The sequence below is a fragment of the Hyaena hyaena genome, unplaced genomic scaffold (assembly GCF_003009895.1).
Source record: "Hyaena hyaena isolate Hyena2069 unplaced genomic scaffold, ASM300989v1 scaffold_170, whole genome shotgun sequence".
Classification (NCBI taxonomy): Eukaryota; Metazoa; Chordata; class Mammalia; order Carnivora; family Hyaenidae; genus Hyaena; species Hyaena hyaena.
Genome location: NW_024080802.1, coordinates 1738689 through 1762188, shown reverse-complemented (window position 1 = coordinate 1762188; position 23500 = coordinate 1738689). Strand labels below are relative to the sequence as shown.

Sequence of the window (23500 nt, the reverse complement as noted above, 5' to 3'; positions counted from 1 at the left end):
GAGAGGGGAGAGAAGATCAGTGGTATACTTGAAGGGGAATGGAGAATTCAAAGAGAAGTAACAAAATGTCTTACAAGCTTGGGATTCAGGATTAGATTCTTCTGTAGTTGTCTGGTATTTTTCTAGGAAGACTGGTGACCAAGGCCAGAAGGGTGGTCTCCCAGCTAACCTGTCTCTCCGTGTATTATAGCACTGTTTACCTCTCCATAGGGCTGCCTATGGGGAGTTTAGGACTGTAGCAGAAGGTTGACCTTAAAAGTTTAAGAACCTAGAACCCTGAGAGAGAGATGAAATCTGTCAGTGAGAAAATACCTAAGTGTTTTTGTGGGGCTATGTAGGAGGGGAGTATTGTTTTTTAGATGTTATCACCGGTGATGCGAAAGAACATGAGCTCACTGAGTCCAAGGTTGTTCTTTTCCAAATTTGCTTACTCACCAACCAAACCAGTCCTGCCCAGAAGTATGGAGAGGAGGTGTTACGTGATCCCAGTGCCTACTGCTTGCCACGCCAGTTTTCTGTCTGGCCTCCACCATGAATAATCCTGGGGAGGGAGGCCATACTTCTCATTATTTGTAGAACTACAGAGCTAATGTTTATTTTGTATTTACCATGTACCCTCAGGGGCTGCTGGTTATGTGCATCATTTGTTTTCATTTTTATTTATTTATTTGAGGAACAAGAACCAAGTTTTTTATTTGTTCATTTCTTGCATTTGAAGTATTCCTCGGTGACATCATTGGCCTGAGACTCCTTGCCATCGTCCTCAGCCACCACACGACTGGTTTTCCCTCTTTGTCAGTTTGACAGAGGCCCATCCATTCCCCTAATGTTTTGGTGTCATTGACCTTAATTAGCTTGCTTTGGTGTTCAGCACAAAGGGCCTCCACCAACTTGACACAAATATAGGCTCATCACAGTTGGACGCACACGTGCTGAAATGGGCTTGGTGCTTGCCTAAGGATTTGGCAGCTTTGCAAATGGCACGTGCTAGGCCATCGTGGAGGAGGGTGGTCTTCAGCACTTCTCAGAAAGCAGAATGAATGGCCATTACACCTTCAGCAGCAATGCCGCCCTCTGCTGTGGCAGGTGACTTAGGCTGGAGCCAAAACTTGAGTGCACCCAAGCTTCCACCGGAGTATGACTTGGGGGGTGGGGGACCAGGAAAAAGTGTGTCATCTTATTTAATCCTTCTCACAAAACGTACCAAATATCACCCCATCATTGAACTCCTACTTGACTTGTGGTTTCAATATGAAGTAGTTCCAACTTGGGGATGCTAGAGCCCTGGGGTCAAGAAAATTCAACACTTTGGAAGCAGGCGGGAGAAATGTGGTGTGGTGTTTGATTGCATGCGGGAGCAGGAAAGAGTATAGATAATCGATTCTAACTAATTCAAAGCAGAAGGAACAGGGTAGAAGGATGGCAGGGTGAACAAGAAAGGCTAAGGGCTTCTATTTTAACAGGGTGGCCTTAAGCAGTAACTACACATTCAGGGAAGGGTCTCTAAGCATAAAGATGTGAGTCACGATTATGAGATTGGAAAGGGTGAAGTACTGTCTGATTCTAATGTTCCACCTGGGAAGTTGGGCTGTTTCCAGACCCTAAATGAATTAGTGGACCAAGGTTAAAAGGTGTAAAATAGAATATTTTTATACTCACTTTCAGTTTTGTCTTGGGTGGCTTGACTTTTAAGTTAAAACCATCTTCAGATGCAGTTCACATGGGTTTTAATAATTTTAATCCCACCTCTCATCTCTTTATAAGAAATCGGAGAGTGATTCATTTCTATGTTAGTTAATACCAACCCTTTCTCAGCAATATTTAAAATGTAAATAAAAGTTCTTCAAAAGTAACCCAAAGGCAACAGCTGAGCTGTGCCAGCGTTGTGAGGTAAACATAAACCCCTCCACAAATGTTCTAACTTGTTGAACCGTGCATTTCCAAGTTTCAAATGCAGAGGATCCATTAAGCAATCTTAAAAGGGGCACCGCCCTAGAAAAATGAGATTTGCCAAACTCTTCATACCTCTTTCAAGAACTTACCTGACATTCTTGAGTGTCTTCTATGGGCAATGACCTCCATAAGGATACAGAAATGAATGAACATGAGTTTGCATAAAAAGTATAATGGAAATTAGGGAATGAGTCAGTGCCAAACTATACAAAGTTTAAAGGAATCAGAGAAGGGAGAGAGTGTTAGATGGAAGGCCTTAGAATTTGATGGATTTGAATTTGATGGATAAGTGGGGTGAAGTGAAAGGGTGGGGGCCAGGGGTAGGGGTTTGCAGTAAGTAGAATGGTTAGCCTATTTTTTTGTTGTTGTTGTTGTTTATTTATTTATTTTGAGAGGGGTGTTGGACAGAAAGAGAGAGAGAGAGAGAGAGAGAGAGAGAAAATCTCAAGCAGGGTGCACTGTCAGTGCAGAGCCCGATGTGGGGCTTGAACTCACAAACCGCAAGATCACGACCTATGCCAAAATCAAAAGATGGACACTTAACTGACTGAGCCACCATAGTGCCCAAACAGCCTGTTTTGATTGAAGTGGAAATTACAGCTGTCTGGCCCTGATGATAGTGCGGTGCTCTAAACTCACTGATTTGCTTTCTAAAGGGAGCCATTAAAGATTAGGTAGAGTGGGGTGCCTGGGTGGCTCAGTCGGTTAAGCGGCCGACTTCAGCTCAGGTCATGATCTCACAGTTTGTTGGTTCAAGTCCTACGTCTGAACCTGTGCTGACAGCTCGGAGCCTGGAGCCTGTGTTCAGATTCTGAGTGTCCCTCTCTTTCTACCCTCCCCTGCTTGTAGTCACTCTTCCTCTATCAAAAACAAATAAACATAAAAACTTATTAAAAAATTAGAGTGATTTTCTTTGCTGTCACTGAATACTGTAAAAAGTGTCAACGCCAGATATATCCCTCTGCCTGCAAGACACACTCTCCACCTTTCTTCTCCTCCAAGACTAGTGTTGAGGATCTTCCTTACCTTTTGGTTTGGGCAGTGGGGTCACCTGTAAAAGACCCAAGGAAAAGAGGTGCATGTAGTGAAGGAATTTATTTCCCAGGCTCCCTTCTTGCAGGGTCATCCAGGACTGTTGCAGCCCACACAAGAATTACACACCACATTTTGGCCTTTGGGTTTCCTTCCCCTCTTCTGAGTGGGTGTAGGTGTGCAAACATCCTGGCTTGGGTACTACTGGGCTCTATTCCCTACACCCTGTCATGACTTTGTAAAGAGTCCCTTTATTAAACCTTCCTCAAGTTATCCTAAAGTGACCACATTCTCTTTTCTCTGCCGAGACGTCCATCAGACCAGAGCTACAGAGAGACACTGGGCATCTCCTCACCTCTATCCTAGGAGGGACCCCACTGGCCTCTCTTTATGATATCGGGTCCCACACTCCAGACCAAAGTTTCTTGGAAGGATATTTTGACACCTTAACAAAATTAGACCAATCAGATACTCAGGGGGAGTTTGCATTAAGAAATTCTTTAGGGGCATCTGGGTGGCTCAGTCAGTTGAGCGTTGGACTTCGACTTCAGCTCAGGTCATGATCTCACAGTTCATGAGTTCAAGCTCCACATCGGGCTCTGTGCTGACAGCTCAGAGCCTGGAGCCTGCTTCGGGTTCTATGTCTCCTTCTCTCTCTGTCCCTCCCCTGCTTGTGCGTGTTCTCTTTCTCTCAAAAATAAATAAACAAAAATAGGAAAAAAATTATTAAAAAAAAAAAGAAATTCTTCACCTGGACTGGAGGAAGGGAAGCCATTTTTGCACAGTAAGTGGACTGAGAGGCAGAGCAAGTCGGTCTGTAGACACATTCACTTATTGAAGTTGTTTGAGTTTAATGGTGTTTCAGTGTTTGGTTCCAGTCCCTCTTGACAGCCAAGTAAATTCTTGTCCCCAGGTCCTGTGAGGCAACTCTATTTTTTTTGTATAAGTACCACAGACACACATTCACACATGCACTCACAAGCACACGGTTGTTGGTTTAGGCATGTTCAAGTTATTTTCTGTTACTTACAGCCAAAGACACTTAACTAATAGAAGACTTGACACACACACACACACACACACACACACACACACATATATAATCCCACTTACTGCTTACAGAGCACTTAATGTGTGCCAGACTCTGCACGACTTACGTTGTTTCATGTTCTCAACTACTCTGAGAAGTTGTTTTCCTGGGACCCAGGGTTTCACTTTCTTGGCTTAAAAGTTCTTTCCAATGACTCCTTCTATGTGACCCTCAATTATTTTTCTGGGTGTCTCCCAAGGGGTACCTCATTAAACAGTTTCTGATGGTCAACTTCTGAAGAAGGAGGCTTCCCCATACCACCAACAAGCACTTCTTAGACTCAGGCGTCCTACAATGGAAGTCAGTTCTGACACTCTCTACCCCCAGAGATAGCGTCAGATCCCACAGGTAAAGGGCTCAGTTCTGCAAGATCAGCCTGCACTTCAGACACCAGTTGCAAGCTCAGGTTGTTACCTGTACTTCTGACTGACCAGCTGTAAGTCAGAGGTTCTCAGTGCCCCCTCCTTGGGTTTGATTCATTTGTTAGAGCAGCTCAAAGAACTCAGGAAACCCATTTACTCATTATATTACCGATTTATCGCAAAGGGTTCTAAAGGATACAAATCATTAGCCAGATGAAAAGACGCATGGGCAAGGTATGAGCAGAGGGCACAGAGCTTCGATGGTCTCTCCGGGTGTGCCACTTCCCTGAATCCCTCATGTTCACCTATCCTGAAGCTCTCTGCTCCCCGGCCTTTGGGTCTTTATGGAGGCCTCGTTACACTGGCATAATGAATTAAATTTTTGGCCATTGTTGATTGAACTCGATTTTCATCCCTTCTCACCTCCTCAAGAGGGGGATGGGGTGTGCCAAAGGGGGGCTGAAATGGTTCCAACCCTTAGTCTTGGTTGGTTGCCTTGGTAACCAACCCTCCCCCCCCACCACCACCAGGTGCTTTCCAAAAGTTACCTCATTAACATAAACCCAAGGTGGTTGAAAGGGGCTTCTTATGAATAACAAGACATTCATTTCACCTCTACTGTCTGAAGTGATTTCATGAATTAAGGACAAAAGACCAAATATTATTACAAAAGATGCTCTTACTGCTCTTATCACTCTGGAAATTCCAAGGATTTTTGTTGCTGTGAGCCAGGGACTGTGGTTGAAGACCAAATATATATTTCTCATTTGATGAATTCTGTTCTTTTTCTTCATCACAGATGTCACTGCACACCATGAAAATGACAACAGCTACATCCAACATTCCATCTGCAGATGCTACCAAACATTCTAGTCCTCAGGGTGCCCAAACATTTCTAAGTTTGATGAAAAGAGAGAACGTCTCGTCTCCCTCAGTGTCAAGTTGGCCCTTTAGCAGTTCTCCATGTGGCCAGAGGCTCCTAAATTCTCCTGAGGAGATCCATGAGATAATGATAGAGCTTCTCAACCACAGCACATTACGTGGCATATTGATTCCTTTGGCTCCTGGAACAGCCCGATGGGGACTGGGTGACGAGAGCCCCAGCACCAACCTTGAGCAGTCTTACTTCATCAATCCCAGTGTGGTCTACGGATGTTACCATTTTCTGTAAATACCATGTCATGAATCTAGCCATGCACACAAAACCACTGCCCCGTGCCAATTATAGGAGATGCAAATCCAGTCTGGACCAGCTCAGCAGCAGGCATCGTACTGTTACTTGATGGTTGCCTTTTCTGTTTTCTGGTTTCTCTTCTCTGTTAGAAAATGAAACTTGCATGCAAATGAAGAAGCAGATTGCAGTGTGTGTGTATGAGTGTGTGGGTGTGTATATGTATGCATTATTAGGAAACAAGAAAGATGTTGTCTATACTGCCATTAGCCAGCCCCAAATGCCTTGTTATATATACCATCCCACTCTGACCAACATGGAGACAGTCATGGAGGGTTAGGTCACCTACCTGACATTACGCACTAAGTGAAACACCCGGGATTCCAGCTGAAGCCTGGCAGGCTCTGGAGAGATGGGCCCGACTCCACCATTATTGCCACATCTCATCTTCCTGGTGCTCCATTGATGAGCCTTGGATCTTTAGCCATTTAGAGAAGAGACTCTGGGGCGGCTGTGGAGGTGCCCCCCCAAAGTCTCTTCAAGACAGAACTGTCACAAGGAATATAGTCAGGCCACAGCCTCGGCTGCAGCAACTTTGGGGTTTGGCACAATGTTTGAGGCAAGGACACACCATCTCCCAGTAGCTCCAGTCAGTGAGTGAGCATGCATGGCAGGGCCCCTGGGGCCCGGTCCCCTTTGTTCAACCAGATGCTCCTCTAGAGGAAATAGATGAGCTGGAGGCCCTGATGGGCTGGTCAGGGTGGTCTCAGACCTGCACTCTGGTCAAAAGGGCTGCTGGGTCCAGCTCCTTTCCCCTTATCATAGGGATAGGCATTACCCCCAACAGATCCCTTAGACTCCTGACTCTGCCTTGGTGTCTGCTCCCTGATACAAACTCCCTGAGGGAAGGGTCATGCCACAGCACCTAGCACAATACTTTGTACCTAATGAGATTCATGGCCCCCCTTTTTTTTCTTTTGTAAATGAATAAGCATGATGGCCATGAGCAGTTTCAATGTCTTCTTATACTAGCTCTGGGGAAACATTGCACCCAAAGATCCAGAATGCTATAGGTCAGGAAGGCTTTAGAGCATCAGGCTACCTACAGAGTTTAAATGAAGATCCCTGGGTCAAGGATTTTGCCTCAGTGGCATGTAGGGCCAGAACACTTCATTTTTAGTAAGCACCCCTTATGTGTTTAGAGTCAGGCTGTCCTCGGACCTCACTTGAGAATGACTACACAGCTCTAAAGTTCTCCCCTTCCCCACCACTACCACATTTGTTGGCATGGGTGTTCCCATGAATTTGGAGAGTCTTGGCATATTCTAGGATTAGGGTTTTCTTTATCTCCTGGGTATGTTCCAGTCTGCCTTTAAAAATGAAAAGTCCCCAAGGGTAGAGTGTAAAGATTGCCTTGAACTTGGAAAAGACACACATTGGCAGCTGACATCTGGATGTGGGCTGGAATGAAGAAAGGTAAGCAAAGCAGTTAGCCTCAGGTTACAGTGTGGATCACTGATGTGTGAGTCACGGATGTAGGAGTTCAGGCTCGTCCAACCCCACTTTGTTATTTAAGCAGAATGTCTTCCATTTATCTCTATCCCTCCTTCAGAGGTGACCTCAAATACCCTTTTCTGACTGCTCCAAGTGCACACCTTTTCCCAAGATCCCCCTCTGCCTCATACTTCCTTCCACAGCAGTACATTATACTTAAATTGCTTACTTTATATGTCTTTCTTTACCCATGCACCTGAAATTTCTTTGGGATTGAAGTACAATTCTTTTCATCTCTTTATTCCAGTGCCTACCTCATGTGGTACTTAAAAAAAAATGAGAGGAGCTCCACTATGGGATGGAAGGATGGAGAGAAAGATGGAGAAAAAACAAAAGTGAGAGAATGAACGCAGGAATGACCTCAGATGACCAGATATCTTCATTTCAGTGCCTCATCTGACTTGACCTCCCACACACATCTGCAATATCACATTAATGTAAAAATAAGTGACTATGAAGTATATCTAGTCATTTTCTTGGTGGTTTCAACTGACTTGAATTTACTTTAAGTGAATTGAAAATATTTGTGAGAACATTTTTAAAAAGTAGAATAAAAAAATGTCTGGTCAAGATGAAAATTTGGATTATATGAGGTAGTGTGATAATAGCAGACTTTGGAATCTATTAGTCTGGGGTTAAAATCCTACTTTGTTACTTATGTATGTAGCTTCAGGGTCCTCACATGTGAAATGAAGTCAGTGATGTTTCTACCACAAGAGTTATTAAGCCATAGCAAAGTGTTTGGCACAGAGTATGGGCTCAACAATTATTAACTAGTATCTTTTCCTTTGGCCAAAACTTAATAAATCCTTGTATTTGGAGACCAAATCCATTTTGTCATTTAAAAAATGTTCTATATGCATACACATTGATTAGATACCCATAAGTACATGTTACATGAATGAGAAAATTGTTGCATTGCTTCTGCCTTATCTCAACTTCTAATTTTAGTCCACTTCAGTGTTAGGAAGTGAATTTAAAAGCATGGCAACATGACTCAAGAGAATAAGATTTTCTATCCAGAAATCATGATTTAAATCTTGAGTGGTTGACTTTTCAGAAGAGTGCAAATGTTGGCATTATCTTCTTTATTAGCAATTTGTAAAGAACTGGGATCTCACACAGCTGTGTGCAGCTCAAAGATGTACCAAGCAAAGAATAAATTTCCTGCCCACGCAAACTCAAGGCAAAAAACCCCACAAACTGTCTTATATTATTCTGACAGCCTGAGCAATGTTTCTTATTTTTCTCATAAAGCAGCTCGACAAAATTACAAGAATTTTCCACTATGTAGAATTTTTACCTTGTGGGATGGTTAAAGCTGATGACATATTTGTTTTAGGAGAGACAAAAGGCTCAGAGTCACAGAAATGTAGATTTCACTCCAGCAATGTAGCAAATAAAAATTCCTCTTTCAAGCATCAAAGTGACCAGTGGTATGATCTGGACCAGGTCCACTCAGGCCCCTCTCCAAGATGCATTCCAAAGGATACAAGTATTTCGTACTCATAGTTGTAGTGTACTCAACATTGTGGCTGAGGTCAAAGAGCACCAGGCTTCCTCAAAATCCTGCCAGAACCCACCTCTTATTTAAAATGGACACCAGTGGAAATAAGGAATTCAACAGTGGTCATTCTGCTTACGTCACCATTTACTGGACTCCATCAGTATAGAACGCAGAGATGAATGAAGACATCTAATAGTTTCAGTAAAACCAAGTGCCAGGCAGAGACTAAGGTATCTCACATATTGGGCACTAATTCTGTGAGAGACCCTTAACATTATTATTTATATAGCTTTTTTATTTATGCTTTCTCACATTCTGGAATAGATGTTTCCAGAACCACTTGTATTTTCTCTACCCTATACCCTAATATCAGTCATTTCTATAAGGAGCCCTGGTTCCTTTTATTGGAGAAGGTATCAGCTTTTATGACCTGTCCTCAAGTCACATCGTTTCTCTTTGTTGATTGGGTCACAAAGGTCCACCCAGGTTGCAAGGGAAAGGGACATCGACTCCATGTCTTGATGAAGGAGTGGAAAGGTTGCACTGTAGGTTTCAGGATGAGAGAATTGTTGTGGCCATATTTGGAAAATACAGGCTGTCATAGGTGATCTGGGTATCTCAGTGAGAAGGGAAAATTTGAGCAAAAACTTAGAGGAGGTGAGGAAGTCAGCTTATCTGGGAGCAATGTTCCAGATGGAAGTAGCAGTTACTGTAAATAAACATGCCGTACAATGAGACTATACCTGATATTTTAAAGGAACTGCAAAGGGCCTATCATTGCTAATGGAGGTGTGGTGAAGAGAGTCACAGAAGAGGAGGTTGGTGAGCTAAAGAGAGGATAGATGGGATTGATTATAAAGAACCCGGAGGGCATGGTGAGGATTTGTGTGAACAAGGAATCGCTGCGAGGTATGGAGTGATGGTGGGATCTGACTTATATTTTAAAATGATCACCCTCAACAGGACCTCCCTGTTGAGAATTGACTTCAGAGGACAATGGTGGAAGGAGATTAACTGGTCAGGATACTATTGCAGTAATCCACAGAGGTGATGGTGGTTTGGACCGGGGTGGTAGCAGTGGAGGTGGTACAGAGTGGTTGGATTCAACATCTTCTGAAGCTAAAGCTAATGAGCTATTGATGACCTCCAAGTTTGGCCTATAAAGCTGCAAGGAAAGGTTGTTGTCAGTCCAGATGACTATTTATGGATGGGAGAGAGATCAGGAGCTTACTTTTGGAAATGCTGATTTCCAGATATCTATTAGACATCCAAGTAGAGATGTCAAGAAAGCCGTGGGTATTTGGAATTCAGTAGAGGAGTTTGTACTGGAAGTATGTTTGGATGTGATTGCATCTAGATTTGTGTTTCAGGTCATAATGAAATCACCGAGAAAGTGAGTAAATATAGAGGAGAGAATCAAGGACTGATCCCTGGGGTACTCCACATTAAGAAGAAGGAACCATCCATCAAAGGAGATAGGGAGTAACCAATAAAAGAGAAGAGTATGTTGTGTCTGGGAAGGAAATGAAAAAAAAGCATGCCATGGAAGAAAGAGTCATCAACTGTCAAATAGTGTCACTCAGTTCAGTAAAATGAGGATCTAGAGTCTGACCATTGGATTAAACAATATGGAGATCATTGGTTTTCCTTGACAAGAGTGGTTTAGGTAGAATTACAGAGCAGAGTATAATGGTGGTTTTAAGAGAGAATGTGAGGAGAGGATTTAGAGATGGTATAGATATCTCTTTGAGGATTTTTACTGCAGAAAGGAGTAAAAATAATTTTGCGGTAACTAGTCAGGGAAAATGAGTTCAAGAGAAGATTTACACACCTATAGGAATAAGCCAGTAAAAAGTAAAAGACTGATGATTTAGGAGAGAAGTGGCAAATTGCTGAAGTAAGGTCCTTGTGTAGGTGAGGGGGACAGCAATCTAGTGCACAGGGACTTTAGTAGGAGCACAGATAATTCCTCTGATTCTGGGCAGGGAGGCACAGTGTGTGAGTAAAGATGGTGGTAAGTCAATGTGGTATGGGGGGGTCAGTTGAAATTCTCTTGCAGTTGATTCAATTTTTCTAGTGAAGTAGGAAGCAAGGTCATCAGCTGAAGGTGGAAGTGTGGGAGGGTGTGTTAGAGGTTTGAGGAAACAGGTAAAGGTGTAGAGTAGGCACCATTGAGCATGGGAGAGCGATTAGGGACACAGAGATTAGGGACAGAGAGTAAGAATTCCTGGCAGCACCATGGGGCCATTTGAGGGTTGTCTGACATTCAGCAACTTATGTTACAGTCAGCACCACTTGTTCTATGTTTCTCCACCCACCTTCAAGGGAAAATGTGAGGAGGCAGAGAGATGAATTTAACCAGGGTATGATGAAGTGAGCGATGATAATGGAGATGAAAGTGTAAGCAAGGGAGTAGCTATAATGACTGACCATGGAATTTAAGGAGAGTAGGGAGGGTAGTGAGGACAGACACATCAAGGGGGTGAGAAGACAATGCAAAGTTCGTCGGATCACTGCACCGAATGTTTTAGTGAGCAAAATGCCCAAGAGTGTCATATGACCCTCCCTATCCTTCAGTTTAATAAATGTACAAATCAATAGCCAATTCCTACTTCCTTGACCTGGACAACTTCCTAGGGAAAAACAGAAACTAGGTTGAAGTGGGAAGGAAGGACAGAAATACCTCTCTTGCTAATAATATCCATAAAAATTAGGCAAGGTAATAAATGAATTTCTTTGGGCATGCAGTAAATGCAACAATGGCTTTCAACTAGTCTTTTTGTCTTGTAACAGCCTCTGGCTTCGTATGTAAGGCTCAGTGCTGACATTGAGTCCCGACTGGTGGTTGTCCCCCAAAGGGTGGGATCAACACCCTTGGCCCCAAATCTCTTTGGATGAGACGATGCCACAGGAACACTAAAAGAATATGAAGAGATTTATTACTAATGCACTGAGGCTTTCTAGGGGGTCAGGGCAGTCCCCCAAGGTGGGCTGGAAATGGCTGGCGAGAAGGAAGGGGTCAGTGGTTAAGAGGTAAGGTTGGAGTGAGGTGAGCTTCTTCTCAGGCACCAAGAGAGGAAAGATGCCTTCACACAGGCTGCCAGATGTGAGGCAAAAAGAAGCAGGAGGGGTAGGAATCTGAAAGTTGTGCACTGTCCAGTATTAGAAATGAGGTCAAAGTCTTTATTACAAATATGTGCCACAAAGCTATGGGCAGCAAGTTTATCATGTGCTTAAAATCTTAAGCTTTGGAGTCAGGCTGGCATTTAAATCCTGGCTCTTTAAACTGGGTAGTTCCTTTTTTTTTAATTTTTAAAAAAATTATTTATTTTTGAGAGAGAGAGAGAGAGACAGGAAGACAGTGCAAGCAGGGGAGAAACAGAGTGAAGGAGACACAGAATCCGAAGCAGGCTCCAGGCTCTGAGCTGTCAGCACAGAGACTGATGTAGGGCTCGAACCCACAAACCGTGAGATCATGACCTGAGGTGAAGTCATCCGCTTAACCAACTGAGCCACCCTTGCTTCTACACGGCACTTGCTCTATACTCATCTAGGAGCAGAAGCGTCCGACTGGCCGCCCCCACAGCCTTATGCCCACTGCCTCGCTGTCAGATTGAGAAGGTCAAAAGAAAACACTTCGTTTTCTGTGTTGGGAAGTAGGAAATGGTGGGCAACCAGTCATATAAATGAATACATTCACGTCTACAATACATGTAAATAAAAAAGGCATAACAACTGTTAGGTGCTTTATACAAAAGTACAGATATTCTTGCTGACTCACAGTCTTCTTAGGGCTTGAACTAAGAAGTGCCACTGGCTTGTGGGGAGACCCCTTCATCCAGGCTAGGTTTCCCACAGCTCAGCAGGTTCTCTGCCTCCCTCCTCATGTAGCCAGACCTGCGTACCACCTGCTCTTACAACCACTTGTGTTTGCTAAGGTACATGTGTTTTATGTTTTACTCCTATAAATGAAAAGTCAGCATCATTTGCCACAAATATAAGAATAAATACAATGAACCAAAACAAAGCTATGAAGATCTAGCTAGATGCTCTGCTGCAGATTCTGGGCTGGGGCCCACCTTTAGCAAGTGTTGGGTATTGAAAACCTGATGGCATCAGAGACTTCCTACTTGACCTTATTAGAAAAATTAAAAGACGGCTTAGAAAAGGGACAAACCTTTAAACTTTGTACTTTAGTGCTTTTTACTGTTTTTATTTATTTATTTATTTATTTATTTATTTATTTTACAAATAGTTTATTGTCAAGTTGGTTTCCATATAACCCCCAGTGCTCATCCCAAGTGCCCTCCTCTATGCCCATCCCCCCTTCCCCTCTCCCCCACCCCCACCTGCCCTCAGTTTGTTCTCAGCATTCAAGAGTCTCTCAAGATTTGCCTCCCTCCCTCTCCCCCACTATTTTCCCCTTCTCCTCCCCCTTGGTCCTCCATTAAGTTCCTCCTAATCCTCCTATACGTGCAAACATATGCTATCTGTCCTTCTCTGCCTGACTTATTTCGCTCAGCATAACACCCTCAAGGTCCATCCATGTTGCTACACATGGCCAGATTTCATTCTTTCTCATTGCCATGTAGTATTCCATGGTATAGACAAACCACATCTTCTTGATCCACTCCTCCATTGATGGACACTTAGACTCTTTCCATGTTTTGGCTATTGTTGAGATTGCTGCTATGAACATTGGGGTACATGTGTCCCTATGCATCAGCACCCCTGTATCCCTTGAGTAAATTCCCAGCAGTGCTATTAGGGTCATAGGGGAGTTCTATTGTTATCTTTCTGAGAAACCTCCACACTGTTTCCCAGAGGGGCTACACCCATTTACATTCCCACCAACAGTGTAGTAGGATGCCTGTTTCTCCACATCCTCACCAGCATCTAGAGTCCTCTGGTTTGCTCATTTTAGCCACTCTGACTGGCATGAGGTGATATCTCAGTGTGGTTTTGATTCGTATTTCCCTGATGATGAGGGACGCTGAGCATCGTTTCATGTATCTGTTGGCCATCTGGATGTCCTCTTTGGAGAAGCGTCTGTTCATATCTTCTGCCCATTTCTTCACCGGATTATTTGTTTTTCAGGTGTGNGTGCAAACATATGCTATCTGTCCTTCTCTGCCTGACTTATTTCGCTCAGCATAACACCCTCAAGGTCCATCCATGTTGCTACACATGGCCAGATTTCATTGTTTCTCATTGCCATGTAGTATTCCATTGTATAGATTACTGTTTTTATTTTTTTAATCTTACAGAGAGAGAGAGAGAGAGAGAGAGAGTATGCATGTGCATGAGCAAGGGAAAGAGCAGGAGGAGAGAGAGAGAATCTTAAGCAGGCTCCAAGCTCAGCAGGGAGCCTGACTCCGACTCAATACCACAACCCTGGGGTGAAGACTTGAGTAGAAATCCAGAGTTTGACACTCAACTGACCGAGCCACGCAGGTGTCCCTTTAGTGCTTTTGAAATGCTCTCTGGGCACCATTTAAAATGAACTTATAGGGGCGTCTGGGTGGCTCAGTCAGTTGAGTATCTAACTTTGGCTCATATCATGATCTCACGGTTGGTGAGTTCCAGCCGTACAGCTCACGGATTGTCAGTGTGGAGCCTTCTTCGGATCTTCCGTCTCCCTCGCTCTCTGCTCTGCCCCCAATCATTCTCCCTTTCTCTCTCTCTCTCTCTCATTCAAAAATAAATAAACATTTGATAAAAACATAACAAAATGAACTTTCACACTGTTACAAGTACATGTTCTGTGCTTTGGGTGGTAAATGTTAGAAAGAGCATGGGCTTAAAAATGGATAAGGTTTGATTTTGTATTTCAGCTCCCACACTTATTAGCCCTGTGATTTTAGGCACGTTATATAACCTCTCTGAGCTTCAGTGTATCTATCTGTAAAATGGATGCAATAATGCCAAATTTCTTGGAGTGTTTGAAAGATCAGTGCTTTCCAAACTATGTTGTGCATACAAATTACCTCGTGATCTTGTTAGAATGCAGACTCTGCTGTGGAGGGTGTGGGATGAGGCCTTGCTAACAAAATCCCAGGTGATGCTGGTGTGGCTCTGTGATTCTGTGGACCACACTTTAAGCAGCAAGATTATAACTCTGTGCCGTCAGTATGGTAGTCACCAGATGCACGTGGCTATCGAGCCCTTGAAATGTGGGCTCATGTACGTAAGGAATGGAAAGAATACTTTGACTTAATTTCAATGAACTTTTGAACACCGATACTTGGTTTAGCTATACGAAAACAATTTCTAGTGTACTGGGAACAGCTTGTCACTCTATCTTTTTCAGCTGTTAATTTTGTGAAACATAGTTAACTGAACGTCTATTTCCAGTCGAAAGTTAATGCCTGCATTGAGAAAGGCTCCAAGTGTAAAATGAACAACAAATTGTGAAGACTCTGTTTTAAAAAAAGTAAAATGTCTTGTTAAAAAATTTGATATTGATTGCATGTTGACACAATCATGTTTTGGATATGCTGGGATAAGACACATCATTAAAATGAACTTCACTTGTTTCTTTTTACTTGTTTTGATGTAGCCACTAGGAAATTTATGATTACCTAAGTAGCTCATGTTACAAGACTACTGGACAGCGTGGGCATAGGCCGGGGAGCAGCGGGCCAGGCCATCAGCCCCCTTCATCCCATCTCAGTTGGGTGGGTGATCTCCGCATGGAAAGAGGAAGTGAGGTGGTGGAAAGAGACAAGGTTTCTTCCTTCCCAGCAGGAGGCTGGAGCAAAAAGCCAACATTCGCAGCAAAAGTTTTGGGCTCAGAGACTCTTTCTTCTGTGGTGGGTTATTTCCACTACATTCCTAGGCTGGCTTGCTTTCTGCAGAGGTGAAAAAGGAACATTTCTGCGGTTCACGTAAGTGGCTCAAAGCCGGCTCTCCTAAGAAGACGCTCACTTTTCGAGTGAAGGGTCCTGGCAAAGGGCTCACGTGACCCGGCCTCCTCTGTGATACGAAGGGGAGGTAATTAAAACGGCCTGGGCTCCTGTGAATGTGCTGCGTTATTTCTTGATGGATTCAGCAGTTCCAGGGGACGCTGGAGGTTTAACGAAAAGCAGTGAGGAAGCCATCTACGAATGTGACAACAGCCAAGAAATGAGAAAAAAGAAGCGTGTGGAAGTGGAAGTGAGTGTTCTCCTCTCATAAATTACATTATGGCAGCCTCCCTTCCCCCACTCTTGTGAAAAAAGTTTCTTTTCACCAACTCAGGCAAATATTTACATGTAGAATCAGACCTGGCAGCAAATTCAAAGAAAACTATTAAGGCCAGAAAAAGCTGCTTCTGTATCAGAGGCTTGGCGACCCCAGGTCTCAATTAACCTTTTTAAATAGGAACTGACAGCCTTGGATGGAAAGTGTGGGGGCAAACGAAAATGTTTTTGAAGAACGTTTGACTACAAAGTAAACAGCCTGAATAGAAAATATTAAATCAGATGCCGTCCCTACATTCCATAAGACAGTACGCAGTAACGTGGACTGTATAGTTAAAAGGCTTGGATAAAAGAAATCCTGAAACAATTTTAGTTTAGTGATAATTCAAATTTCATGGAACTAGTTACGTTGGCGTAAGACAGAGAATTTATTTTTTCTAGTCGTGTCAGATCTCAACATGAAGTTGTACAGTCGGCAGTGAAGGGATGACTTTGAAGATATTTATCATACGGCTTCTTGTCTTTTCTGTTACCAAATCAAACCACGAGAAAATATTTATTAGGTAGAATATTCACCAAAGAGTAGAATGTCCTCTTCGTAACCTCCCAATTAATTTTTTTCCACAAAATTGTACAGCAAATACTTATTATTCTGAATCAGGATTTATTTTGTTTCAGATGGAAGTAAAAGGAAGGCGGGTATAGCAAATTCACAATATAATCGAGATTATAAAGGGAAAGGTTGAAACAGTAGAACAGAACACATTAGAAGTACACATTTATAAGCCAATATTTCACTGTCAGTTTCTAAAAATCTATTATCCAACAGTTATTCTCATCTGAATGCCTTTACATTTTTAAAAGCAATGCAATCCCACATCTCAAAGAATCTAGTTAATCAAGTTAAGCCTTTCCCATTAGCTTGTTCTAGAGAGATTTTTACTATATTTTAAACTTCTGTAATTCAATTAAACTTAAAGGGTAGTGAATTCAGATCTATTGCTTACCTGATGGGCTTGCAGATGGTGGAGAAAAGATTTCTCTCCTGCTCCTCTGTCCCTGCTGTTTTCTCTGTGTGGCCTGCCTCTTGGGTGGAGCCCTGTTCAGCTCTCAAGTCCTGTCCCAGGGGGTTCCCTGCTCTGCATTCTTTCTCCTCCCCCTCCCCCTCCCCCTCCCCCTTCTTCTTCTTCTCCTTCTTCTTCTTCTTCTTCTTCTTCTCCTTCCTTCTTCTACTTCTTTCTCTTTTTCTTCTACTTCTTCTTCCTTCCTTCCTTCTTCTTCTCCTTCTTCTCCTTCTCCTTCTTCTTGTTTACTTTTGAGAGAGAGAGAGTGAAACAGAGCGAGCCAGTGGGGGAGGGACAAAGAGGGAGGGAGACACAGAAGCCCAAGCAGGCTCCAGGCTCTGAGCTGTTAGCACAGAGCCCGACAAGGAACTTGAACTATGAGACCATGACCTGAGCTGAAGTCGGCCGCTTAACCCACTGAGTCGCCCAGGTGCCCCTCTGTTCTCCACACTTCAACCGTGGATTTCCCGTCTTGTTGGCATTAACCCTGCAACATAGCCTGTTTGGCATGGCTATCGCACTTAGCGCAGTATGATAATTGTTCCCGTATTGGTCTCAGATACCGGGGATTGTGTCTTTTCCATCTTGGTGCCCCATCTGCGTAGATGCCCAGTGAGGTTTCTGGACTAGAATTTAAAGCATCGCTTTGAGTTATTCGTGTGACAAGACCACTTATTCCTGGAGGCACTGCTTTGCTCTGGTCTGTTCTCTCACTGTCGTTCAGCTTGGGTCTTCCCCACTCTTGACCCTTGGGACTATTGCCATTTGAATCTCTTCCTAGAAGCCGACCTCCATCTCCCTCTCTCTGACTGATAGAGACATAGCTTTTCTGTGTATGTCCTTCTCTCAACTTATGAGGATCCCACAGAAGAGTGACTCGGGCTATTGCTGTTTGATTCTACAGCCCTCTTGGGAGATACCCTTGATTGCATCATTGCTGAGCCTTCAATACACAGCTCTTGTAACTTTTATTTGTTTCTTCAAGTGAGCCTCTTGTGAACTAAGATCCCCTCCCCCTTTCCCTCAGCTGGCCTGGTCACTGAGAATGGCGAGCCATGGTTTACACCTTCTTTTATGTGAGTTGTTTTTCTTTTTAAATCTGGGTGATGGGATTAATGATAATTTTCCTTGTCACTACATACTTCCCTTATTTAATAATGAGTGTGGATTACTCTTATAGTCTAAAATAAAAACCAAAGCTAATTTATATTTGAGAATGTTTCATAACAAATATAATCCAAATTCTCCTGTATAAACTTGTTTCCAATCCAACAATAAAAGGTAATGTTCCAAACTGCAAAGTGTAAAAGTTGTTTTTGGAATAACACTATTAGCTATAATTCTTTTATTCCACCTTCAAATTAGCTCAATTAGTCACATGATAAATCTCAAAAGACCTTTATATTTTTATACATCCTCAAAATGCCTCATTTATTTAGTACAGATCCGAGTATGAATTACCCACATCATCTCCTTTCCACCTCCTTTGCCCTGTCTCCCTTTCCAGAAACTGGAGAGGAAAAGCACATAAAAATAAAATGATATAATTCAGTCATTTGTTATTTGTATTAAGTACTGTTTTGGAAAAGTTCGAAATTAATAGTTGAAAGAAATTATACATCTATGTGTGGATCTGTGATTCATGGGTCTTTCAGTTCCACAGGGAATCAAGAGCCATTGCCGTCTTTCCCGGGTATAGGCAACCACAATCACCTCAACATACATGTTTCGAGGTTGTTCGGAGTTCAAGGTACAAGCAAGGTACAAGGTACAAGATCCAACTTCTCCACTCTTTAAAAAAGGAAAATCAGCATGCAGAACACAATACCTTTTAAATGGCCTCTTTAAATTTGCTACAAGCATTGTTGCAAAGCTACAGCTAATTGAGATAAAAAGTTTCTCGAAGTTATTAGGCTATGTTAAACATCTGCCTTTAGAAAGCTGTTAATTACATGTTTTGTAGAAGGAAGAGGTATTGAGGGTTTGTTGACTCTAAGGAGAATTCATTTATACTAATCCATTATTTAAAATGAAGACAAAACTAATAAAAATTTAGGAGCCCAGTATTAGAGAGCCAACATTTTATAGCAAGGCTCAGCCTCAACTTTGTTTTAGCCAGAACCTTGGGCCAGTCATAATCTCCTGGGGGTCTTAACTCACTCTTGTGTACAATGAAGGAAAGATCGGATTGTCTGGTCCAAGGTGCTGTTCTTTATGGCTCTAGCATTTTAGAGAGGCTACTGCTTCCATCCAAATGGCTATGGGGCAGGGGCAGGTAACATACATGAGCGAAAAAGACCAGAGGAAGAAGAATTTTTCTTGGGAGTAAATCTTGATATTATCAATCTTTCATTATTCCACACTCCACAGCAATAAAAATGTTTCACTTTCTTCTTAGTTTTGCTATAAGAGAAAGAATAATAAATGGTCACAAATGACAGTGGTAAATGACAGTGGTGTAGAGACCATAGCGATTGGTGGGGACTGTGGCAAACTAGAGGAGATACAGCACCAAACTATTATTGTATGGGACTGAGGGGCTAATGTTGCCAGATGCTAACAGTTGGGTGTTTTCAGGGAAGTTTAATGGTCCATGCAGGTCATCAGTGAAAACCGTTAAACAAAACACCCCATAGGCCATTATCATTTCGGTGAAACAAAACACTTCGATAGATCAAATGGGGCTGACCAGTTCACACTACCTGGTCTACTTTGTCTCCCTCATTGTGCTGGGATCAGCACACAGTACATCATTTGCTAATAATGCCACTTTAGTGGAAGTTCTTACTATCATAGCCCAGAGTATTTACTAAATTCTTTCACAGGTTGTGCTCTGTACTGGGACTTTCTGACTTTTCATCTTACTTGATTGTCACAATAACCCTGAGACATAGGTGGATATACTATTATCCCAATTTTACAGAATGAAGTAAGGCTCCTGGAGACCAAATAACATGTACTAGTCACACAACTTATTATTTTACAGAATTGAGTCTAAAATATTGACATGGAAACAGTTACAATATTATGCTGAATGAAGAAAAGGTGGCTTTCAAAAGTATGCATGATTTTAAAACTGCTTTTTAAAACATTTTTAATGATTGAACACTCTATCATGAAGATACGCTGTAAAATATATAAACAGGCCTCTGTTGTTAAACACGCGTTGCGATTAAAGTCATCTAGGGAAGCAGCTTTTTCTTTAAATCATGACTTCATTCCCTTATTTAGGATCATCAGTTGACTGCCTATATGTCAGTCACTTTGTTGGATGCTGTCCTCAAAGGAAGTCTGATTCGTAATGTGTCCAGTAGGCAAGGTTTATCTTATATATATTTTTAAAAAGCCACAAGACTTCTTTGAACTTTAAGCAGGCATTCAGCTCAGCTCTTTGAACTTTTAAGGTATTTCAGCCATCACTTCTGAATCAGTGGTTGGGTCCCAACTTACATCTCAGCCTTTTGGGTGGAAAGAAGATCGGCTCCCCCACACAGCCCAGTTTGAAGAACTACAAATATATTTAAGTGGCCTCCTCAGTGAGAAGCTGAGATTTTGAGATTTATGAACTTTGAAAGCTACCCCGTTAGCAGGGTATCTTTGGCGTCCCTTTGTGATCTATACAGCTGACAAAAGGGGGCTCTGTATCTTTTCTCCATTTTCCACTTGTCATAGCAGTGGAATCACAAATAACACAATTTGAAAATAACAGCTTCCATGTCGTAGACACAGAGGGATATAAAAACATTAGGGGAAGAGAAAAAGGTGATGATGCAGCTTGAAAGTATATGATTTTGGGGGGCACCTTGGTGGCTCAGTCAGCTGACTGTGCGGATTGGTGCAGATTCAGCTCAAGTCATGATGCCTTGGTTCGTGAGTTTGAGCCCCACATGCGGCTCTCTGGTGTCAGCCTGTCAGAGCAGAGCCCACTTGGGATCTTCTGTCCCCCTCCCTGCTTACACTCTTGCAAAATAAATACTTTTAAAAAGTATATAATTTGTTATCATTCATGCTAGAACACTTTGGAGTGTGAAAGGGGGAGCTCTTACTACTGACATTGGGATGGCAGGCTTGTCCTCACTAACCCTGGTACCCTGGGGAGTACACAGGGTCACCCTACTATTTAGAACAGTGGTAGAAATTGGAGATGGCTGAGCATGGAAAAGATGGGGATGGAATTTGGAGGGCAGGGGACGTGCAAGTTGCCTTTAGACATTTGGAAAATTCCAGGAAGAACTGGTTTGATATGATCTTAATTCTGACCCTTGGAGTGACTGGACCATGCTGAAGGAGCTTGACAGTTATATCAATAATGGTTTTGTTTGGTATCCCAGACCGATTCAGACGCCAGATGGTATTAACTAACTGTGTGGCCATCTACAAATTTCTTAACTTCTTCATTATATAAGGGGGATAGAATTGTAATGGTTTGCTGAGGTAATATAGGAAAGCAAGTGACCCGGGAGAGGGGCTCAATAAATGTTAGCGTATGCATTGTAACTGATGATGGAAATATTCAAGCATAGGGACAGACTACCAGTTGGGTAATGTTACCGGATCCTTAAGGGCTTAATTAAATGGATGGTTGGAGGCAACCTTTTTTGACTAATTTAACTTAGATTTGTTCTTAGAAATAGAAAAAAATCAATTAATAATTCTTTCCAGGTATGAGATAAGGTAAATTTATGTCAAATCTTAAGGAGTATACTCTTAAATATTGTATTATAAATAATTTAATATTCATCATGACATTTTCCTGTCAAATGATGCATGCCATTTACTTTCAACTATGTACAAAAGCATAATGTGGTATGAATACATTTTTTAAAGTTTACTTATTTGAGAGAGAGAGAGAGAGAGAGAAAGAGAGGATAGGAGGAGCAGAGAGACAGGAAGAGAGAGAATCCCAAGCAGGCTCTGTGCTGACAGCCTGATGTGGGACTCTAACTCTCCGATCATGAACTGAGTCAAAATCAAGAGTCAGACATGTAACAGACTGGGCCACCCAGGCGATCCTAGAAATACATTTTTAAAATGGCATATTGCTTGATTTTGAGACTGTATCTATAAATATAGACTAGAAATTTCAAAACCAAGTGAGCAATATATTTGAAATCCTTTCATTTTGCTTTTATAAAACTAGTTTATTTTAGAATTGGCTAGAATTTGTTTTTCAAATCATGTGATAAAGACATTTTAGCTTATTAGTGAGCACATTTCAAAAAAATACATTCCAGGTTAGTTTTTAAGTTAAAAAAAAACAACCCTAAGTTGAATATAATTTATACACACTCTCTTCTTAACATTGATTTTTAAAGTACTAGAAACAACCTGATTTTTTGAAAGAATTTTGACTAAGCAAGTCGACTCTGATTCTGAACATTGAACATTATCTTATTGGGCAAATTTATACAAAATTATCATGTTTTTGATTAACTACTTGCATTTCAGCATTGTAGTTCTTAATGTTTCCTTTGGCTTAACCAGTACTCCCCAGACTTTGGCTGCATACTAGAATCCTATGGGAAGTTTAAAAAAATCCTCATGGCCAGGCAACATCTTCATCCATACTACCTGGGGCTGGGAGTCAGGTACCACCAGGGTGTTTTAAAACTCCTCAGGTGACTTCAATGTGCAGCAACAAAGTGGGGGAAATATGCATTTATCCCATGCTCCAGGGTGGGGATACAGATATGACCAGGAACAAAAAAAGGGATGGTCCCACACTATTGGAACATCTAGGGTGTTCCGTCGAATGATAACGAAGTTAAAGAAACCTTAGGTAGGTCACTAGTACACTCATCTGGGTTCTACCTCCTAGATGTGCAAGAGGCAAGCAAGCTGCTTCTTTTTAAAAGGGAAAATGTTTGACTAAAGAACACAGGGATAAAGGAAACAGATGCAAACACTTATATCTAATGAGATGAATCTTCAGGGTAATCTTCATAAAGCCTTGGGTGTTTATGAACCAGTTGGGGCCTAAAGATCCTTTCAAATTGGAAATCTTCTATTTAAACCAATTTATCAGGAGAGGCAGGAACAGGTTTTCACAGAATTGTTTCTGTTGCTATTGAGTGAATAGTGCCAACTTGTATTGACCTTATAATTGTGAAAATGCTTTCATGTTTCCAAGTTCACCTGAATATCCAAAGCTAGGCGGGAACTGTAATACAATCCTGTTGAGGAAAATAAAGTTTCAAAGTATTAAAAACTGGTACAAGACAGAGCCGGGAACAGAACCCAGGTCTGCTGACTCACAAGCAAATGCTCTTTGGACATAACTACTGCCTCTGCCTGGAGACCCACTGCTTGAGCCTCAGCACTGTCCTGGAGAGGGGATTTTCCTCTGAAGACAGCACTCTTTACCATTTCTCTGTTGCATGTCAAGGGTGTTGAGGGAGGTTGCGTGGTGCCTACACTACGAACAGGGAGGAAGTGCAAGAGGGGCTAGGAACAGGGCGAGAGTTTTAAGGACAAATTTACAGGAGAGGGAAGAACACAGAGGACATGCTCATAGCAGAGGAGAGAGGGGCAGGTGACCTATGAGGCCAAAGACTTGTAAAGGAGCAAAGAGACATTCAAAAGCTTA

At 42.2% G+C, this 23500-nt stretch overlaps 1 pseudogene; it reads right to left on the bottom strand.

Moving 5' to 3' along the window:
- Nucleotides 1-667: 667 nt before the first annotated feature.
- On the bottom strand, nucleotides 668-4331 carry LOC120237070 (annotated as a pseudogene).
- Nucleotides 4332-23500: the final 19169 nt, after the last annotated feature.